The sequence below is a fragment of the Episyrphus balteatus genome, chromosome 4, assembly GCF_945859705.1.
Source record: "Episyrphus balteatus chromosome 4, idEpiBalt1.1, whole genome shotgun sequence".
Classification (NCBI taxonomy): domain Eukaryota; kingdom Metazoa; phylum Arthropoda; class Insecta; order Diptera; family Syrphidae; genus Episyrphus; species Episyrphus balteatus.
This window is the reverse complement of record NC_079137.1, coordinates 10,570,364-10,577,682: the sequence shown is the minus strand read 5'-3', so window position 1 is coordinate 10,577,682 and position 7,319 is coordinate 10,570,364. Positions and strand designations below refer to the sequence as shown.

At 29.0% G+C, this 7,319-nt stretch overlaps 1 protein-coding gene across 1 annotated transcript in view; it reads left to right on the top strand.

The window, feature by feature from the left end:
• Positions 1 to 1,379: 1,379 nt before the first annotated feature.
• LOC129920174 (diuretic hormone 44) overlaps positions 1,380 to 7,319 on the top strand; it is a 53,819-nt gene continuing 47,879 nt past the window's right edge. Inside the window, exon 1 of the mRNA XM_056001400.1 lies at positions 1,380 to 1,497. The gene's annotated coding sequence lies outside the window, so the exon portion shown is untranslated. The remainder of the gene's footprint in view (positions 1,498 to 7,319) is intronic.

The following is a 7,319-nucleotide window of genomic DNA, read 5'->3' as shown; positions in this document are numbered from 1 at the left end:
TTTGTAATAGATCAGCTTAAAATGGACGAATTTAATTTTTAATAACGGTTTTGGAAAGGTCTAAATATCACCCCACAAATACAAAAAAACATTCATTCAATTATGTTTAAAGTCGCAAGAAATATGCAAAAAAGTAATTTAAGTTCCTAGTTTTTTTTACTCTCAAAAATTGAGTAACTTAAGGAATTAATTCATACTACTCACTTGCTAATTTTTTTGGGAGATTATTTATATACAGAAGTTCATATTTTGAGCTAAGGAACCAGTAAAAAATGACACAAAAAGATTTCATGACATAGGTATTTTTCGTATATTCTTTTCACATGGAATTACTCAAGTGTCATATTTCAAAACCGTTTTGAACATTATTATACTCGTAGCCCGACTAACAATTTTGCTCCTTTAAAGCTGGTAAAGTATCTCCTGTAAGGCTTTATAGAATCAAAATTGGACATTTGATACAAAATTTAAAACTTGACATAAATGAGGCATCGTCATTTAGCCATCAAGAATGTTAAAGATTAGGTACATATAAACATTCAACCCTAACCTAAAATGCCCACTTTACACTTTACTGTCTTTAAAAGATGAAAAGTCAAAGTTTTTTTCTACCACTTCATACTTTGTGACACCACTTTCGTGTAGCACTTAATTATCCCGCATTAAATTGATTTATGCTTATGCTTGACCTTTCTGTGATGTCATTTTCACCGTAAACACCTAATCACTCAAAGAAAATTATGTGATTGGCTTCATACAGGTACTTTATATAAGATTTTGAGGTTTCGGTTAAGTCTCTTAAACTTCTTAATGATAATGCCTTTGACAAGATTAAAACTGAAAACATTAATCAGAGAGAATTTAACTTTAACATCACAAAGTTATTATTTGTTGTCTTTTTGTCGAAGGCTCGAAGGAAGACCTAGGAAGAGGGCGCATCACCAAAACAGGAAATGAGTCGGCTACTGCCTACTCTCATTCTACACAATTTTCCACCCACACTTTCAGGAGGACAGCATATCCCTAATTAGAAAATTTATATTCCAGTTCTAGACTTTTTTTTCGGTAACTTTAACTTAACAACCATTAATCAATAAAAGTTCTACCTTAAATAATACTTGTTGTTTAGAAAAAATAAAAATAAAAAAAAAAGTTGATGTTTCATCTAATTGTTGCTTCAGGCAGCACGCGTCTCTTATTAAGTTTAATGAATAATAGTTAAGAGCTAGATTTGTGTGTAGGTACCCATCTGCCTGCTAAAATTCGAAGCACGTCCAGTTTATTTGTTATTTTTTTTTTCTGTCCACATTCCAGAGGGTACAAAATAGGCGTTTAAGTTTTGGGGGAATTTTCAAAGTACCAGAAATAAAATCAAATAAAAATGTCTTTTCGCGTCATATATCAGCCTTATATTTTTGCCCTTGACTTTTTGTTATGAACATTTCAAGTTTAATTGTTTCATTTTGTTTGGTAAGAGAAGATTCAAACCTTTGTGTGGTAAGCATTTATTTAATTTATTTTTAAAGATATATTTTTCTCTGGCTTAGCATCAAAGAAAAATTCAAACTTTTCTTTAAGTTTCAACTTATCTTCTTCGCACAATTTCAGGTTTGAAATATTTGATTTTTTAAACCTTTGAGAATTTTCTGCAGAAGCTGTAAACTTTACAGCAATGCTTTCGTAACAGAGTAATTCCATGTGAAAAGAATATATATGCAAATCTGATAAAAAGATAATTTTCTTATTTTCAATTTTCTCAAAAACTAGAAGGCATAGAAGCATCTGGTTTTCAGTATTTGATAAGAAATTGATTGAGGCAGATTATTTTATTGATTAATTTCATATTTAAAATGACAGTCTTGGCAAAAATAGTATTTAATGTGTTTTTTAAAAACTTTTTTCCCCAAATTTTGACTTTGAAGCTGATTATTTCGAGAAAAATAAATTGAAATAATTTGATTTAAAAACTAGAATTAAGTGTACAATTCCGGCTTTTCAGAAAGATATCAATTATAACTGTAAGTGTTGCCGTTGATTTTTAATATTTTTTTTTTAGTATTTTACATCATATTTTAGAAAATTGCCCCTCCCGCCTAAACGAGGGGAGATAGACCCCCCCTCCCATAGTAAAAAATAATTGTAGTGAACTTCTCTACAAAATACCGTTATCAATTCTTGTCGCCTAAGTTATCGTACTCGTGCCGAGCCTCATTACCGTTATATGTAAAAATTAAAATCATCAAAATAAAAAATTGCAAAAAAAAACAGCTTAAAAGTGAAAAAATCATTACGAAACTATTTTTATTAAAAAGATCTTAATTTTTTACTTCAAAAATAGTTAAAAAAAAAAAATTAAAAAATATGTCTTTTAGAAAAAAATGTGTTTTTCACCTTTTTTGGAATAGATCAGCTTAAAATGGACTAATTTCATTTTTAATAACGGTTTTGGAAAGGTCTAAATATCACCCTACAAATGCAAAAAAAAAACATTCATTCAATTATGTATAAAGTCGCAAGAAATATGCAAAAAAGTAATTTAAGATCATGTTTTTTTTTACTCTCATTTGAGTGACTTAGGGAATTTATTCATTCTACTCACATGCTAATTTTTTTGATGGATTATTTATATAAGGAAGTTCATATTTTGAGCTAAGGAACCGTCAAAAAATGACACAAAAAGATTTTATGACATAGGTATTTTTCCTATATTCTTTTCACATGGAATTACTCAACAAGTTTAAACCTCAAGGCAAGAAGAAACTTTTATGTAAAGTGTTATAGAAGCGTTATAAAAGTCTTATAAAAGTTAGTGTAGAATGAATGAATACGTAGATTATAGCAAGTATATGATGTCTATAGTGAAATGTGTTCTGAAATGTGTTTTATAGAAGCCTTATACAAGTCAAATAGTGTAAAATTTCAGTTATAGGGATATTATAGAAGCATTTTAGAAGCTAAAAATTCCTTACATGGATTTCTACATTTTTAATGGAATGAAATTTTCTTAAAGAGAAACTTTAAATTCTGAAACCCTTATTAGTTTTGATCAGACTTGAAGGTATTTCTTAGAATCAATTTGAACGTGTAAGACATCTTATATATTTCGCTAAATTCCAATTTAAAAGATCAAAATAGGATAACATTCAATCACCATCAATCGGTAATTAGTTTTGAAACATTATAATTTAATAAGATTTTATCTTAAATCGATTAAATCTATATACAATGGTTATAGGAGTAATTCCAACATTATAATGCTCATTAAAATTTGCATAACCCATATCGAATCAACGCATTGAATATTACTTACTTATATGTTTATGCGATTTTAAGCTTATGCAATATTTTCGCCATCATTGCTACCACAATAATATACATATATCCCCTTCGTTTTTGGTGGTAATTCAAATTAACCTCAAACATTCGCGACCACATTTTAGGCGGCATATAGAGAGTGTTGTAACCATCAGAGGAAACTTCAGCAGGATATATAAAGCTAATTGACAACCATAGTTGAAAGGACATTATTACGCAGTTTAGTGCGAGTATAAGCGATTTAAATTTCAAAAACACTTGTCTTCCTTTGGTATAGATAGCGGAGGGATAAATATGCCAATGACGCGTGGGAAAAGTAAAATTCCATGAACATTATAACTGATGACCACCAATAGAGTTGACACATCTAAATGTTACATAAATTTTAAACCACAAATCTTTTTAATCTTTTGGTAGATTTAGTCGATGCAGAATAGCCACCTTTATTGTTTTGTATTTTGGAATAAATGCGACGACTTGTTGAGATTTAAAATTGCGGTTTAAAATGGGAATGTTTATTGTGTTATCGGATGACACAATTTTAATGACCTAATGTGTTTTAAACCATAAATGCATTAAACAGAAAAGGAAGTGATGCAGTATGCAAATGAATTTTAGGAAATATTTTAAATATGAACGTTGTGTTTTCAGAATTTTTGTAGGTGCTTAATGAGAATCATTAAAAAATTGTTACGTTGCGTTGGGTTAGAGAAATCGGTGATGGGGAATCGGTCTGAAACATCCATAATGACAGATGAATACTTTTCATCTGGTTGCGTCATTTTTGTATCTATTTTTTTTTTCGAAGCACTTTTTTGAACGAAAAAATCTTTCTTGCATTTTGTCAAAGAGAAGCATCTATCATACATACATAACTCCGAGGTATTTTTAAATGGTGATTATAAAAAATATAAAATCAAAGCAATCTGACGTCTCTGAAAAAAGTTATACATCTTTTTCATCTGTCAACACATATTATTATTATAATTATAATCTTTGAGCAACAACATCTTGAAGGTGCTACCACCAAGTGTTTATGGCTAGAGTTACAGTACTGTTTCACGGATGCCAATCAGATCATCAGACTCCTTTTTTTCCATTTGTGTGTGGTGCTTAGTCTCTTATTGTAACAGGTACAAACTTACTACCGAAAAACCTTTAAAAGCTATGGTAGGGTAACCAAATTTTGAATGAAGGCTTACATATCCATTATAATTAAGAATCAAAACAATACACTGAAAAAACATATAGGTACATCAATGAAAAAATGCTAATTTCTTAGAAAGGGGGAAATTTTAGGACATGCACTAAAAAACATCCTGTACTATCTTGGAATAAGTGCTAATAGGATATTTTTTGGTTTCTATCTTTGTTTGGATATTCTATAACTTATGTCAAAAATCTCATGTCCGTAAGTCGTACTTTTAGAGGTTAAACTAAGTAAGGTGCAGATTAAAAAAAAAAAAAATATGGGTTGACAGATGAAAAAGAGGTATAACTTTTTTCAGAGACGTCAGACTGCTTTGATTTTATATTTTTTGGAATCACCATTAAAAAATACCTCGGAGTTATGTATCATATGTGTATATAAAATCATTGTCTATTATCGCTAGTTTTTAAAATCTCCATTTCACGATTTGACCTTGAAAATCGCGGCTTGGGGACATGCGATTTTTCTAGACTTTTGAAGTAAGTTATAGAATGGCAAAACGAAGATATTGAAGAAACAAAATTTCATTCCAAGGTTGAACCCTTATTTGACTGGACTATTAACTATTTTATTTTATTTTGTAAAGTACTACTTTAAAAAAATCATATTTCCTAAAGAACTGAAAATAACAAAATGACACTTAGTGACCACGATTCACAAAGATTTATACTATATTAACTGAAAATATCAAATTTTAATTTCTGGAACCACATGGGTTTTTTTGAGGCCAAAGTTAAGCATTTTTCCAAAACATGCATTTTCAAATTTTGTTTTTTCTTAGAAGACATTATTCTAGGAGATTGATAATAATTATTTCGTGGTATTGGAAGGGTTCATACTTTAATTTAAAAAAAAAGTTAATTCTGGATTTGTAACCGTATTAACGCAGGGCGCAGGTGAAAATCGTAAAATTGAAGAAAAATTGTGAACATTTCAGATGGCATTTGTTTCTAATTGTTCTGGATTATTTTCATTTTTTTTACATGAAATACACATACACTACTCTATCAAAAAAAGTATCAACCATTTCAATGCCTGTTATAAATAAAAAGCTACAACCGTTATGCACCAGTGTGAAATTGAACGATTTTTTGACTTCGGATGGGTACTGGTCAGAAACTAAACAGTCAAAAAAATAAATAGTAATTGTTTATTGTTTCTAGTACCTCAAAGATTGCCCTCAATTTTTTTTATTCAAACTAAAAATCATTCATATGGAATGACTCATTGGCCTTATCTAGGTATAGATATTCAAATTTTGTTGCAAAAAAAAATAATTTTCGAAATTATATAAAATGCTCAACTGGGTTGCACGTAATTGCTCAAATGTTGTTGCTTAGAATATTTAAGCTTTTTTAAAATTTATAAAAGAATTTCTTAAGAAATTTTAAAATAAAAAATAAAAATATATAAAAAATTGGTTTAAACTTACAAAAACATACCTTTAAATAGTTTTGACCTCCAAACGAAGTATGCCATTTAATTTCTTGTATTACAGTGAATTTTTAGAAAAAAAAAAATTTTTTTTTATAAAAAATATTCAAAAAGATTTAAAAAAACAATTTGTATGCAATTAAAAAGGAAAAAATTAAAATTGAAATATCCTAATTTTAACATTAAAGTTACTAAAGCCTTTCTATACAATAAATAAAGTAATAATAATGGTGTAAATTTTTTTTTTTTTTTTTAATTTCAAAATTACAACCTTTTTTGCAACATTAAATCTATTTTTTACTTGCTCTATAGGGCAAGTATTGGTTTCGTGTCAAAAAAAAATTTCGAGGTTTTAATCAAAACTAACATTACGATAATCGAGAAGTCCAAAAAAGTGGGTTTCGTCATGACGTCCGTCGGTCTGTGCGTCTGTGCGTCGGTGCGTCCGTGCGTCCGTGCGTCCATCTGTAAAAGTAGCCGCAGCCTAAACGGTTCGGTAGATTTTCATGAAATTTGGTACAAATAGTTTTTTCGTAATTTCCAAGGTTGGTTTTTTTTTTGTTTTTTAATATCTCACCTAGAACGTATACCTCCCATACAAACTTTTCGAGGTATTGCAATTTTCTCGAAAACGGCTCTAACGATTTTGATTAAATTTGGCACAAGTAATGCTGTACGTATATCTAATATAACTGCGTTTTTAGTTTTTCTCAAGAAATACTGATAGTGGAAATATGATAATTTCTTTTTTTTTAAATGGCTAATGTCGGCTCTTCCCGTGTATCGTTAATGACTTATTGCAATTTTCTCGAAAACGGCTCTAACGATTTCGATTTAATTTAGGGTTCGTTGCAGTCTTAGTGATTCTAATAAAACTGCGTTTTTAGTTTTGCAAAAAAATTTCGGAGAACGGAAATATGGCATTGCCGTTTTCTGCAAAATTGATATATTTTGTATATTTCATCAAACGCTATGCCAGTTTTTTTCCAAATTTGAAGACAAATATTTCTTGTCATTTTGAAGTGTAAATTGTAAAAAAAAAATTTAAAAAGTTTTGAAAAAAAAATTTTAAATGAAATTTTTTTACTTTTATTTTTTTTTAATTTAACGAAAATCTTTAATTTCCAATAGTTATTTTAGATATAGATACTTTGAACTACAAGAGCAAGTACGTGCGGCCCCAGTCATGCATTTTATTTTAATCGAAATGCTTAGAGCCGTTTTTGAGAAAATCAATCAAGTACCTTTAATTTTGGTCCAAAAATTAAAATTTCAATTTTCCTCTTAGCCCAAGCAAATTAGTCAAAATATGGTCATGAAATCACATCCTTTCCTTATAATAAAAATCAATTTGTTAGGA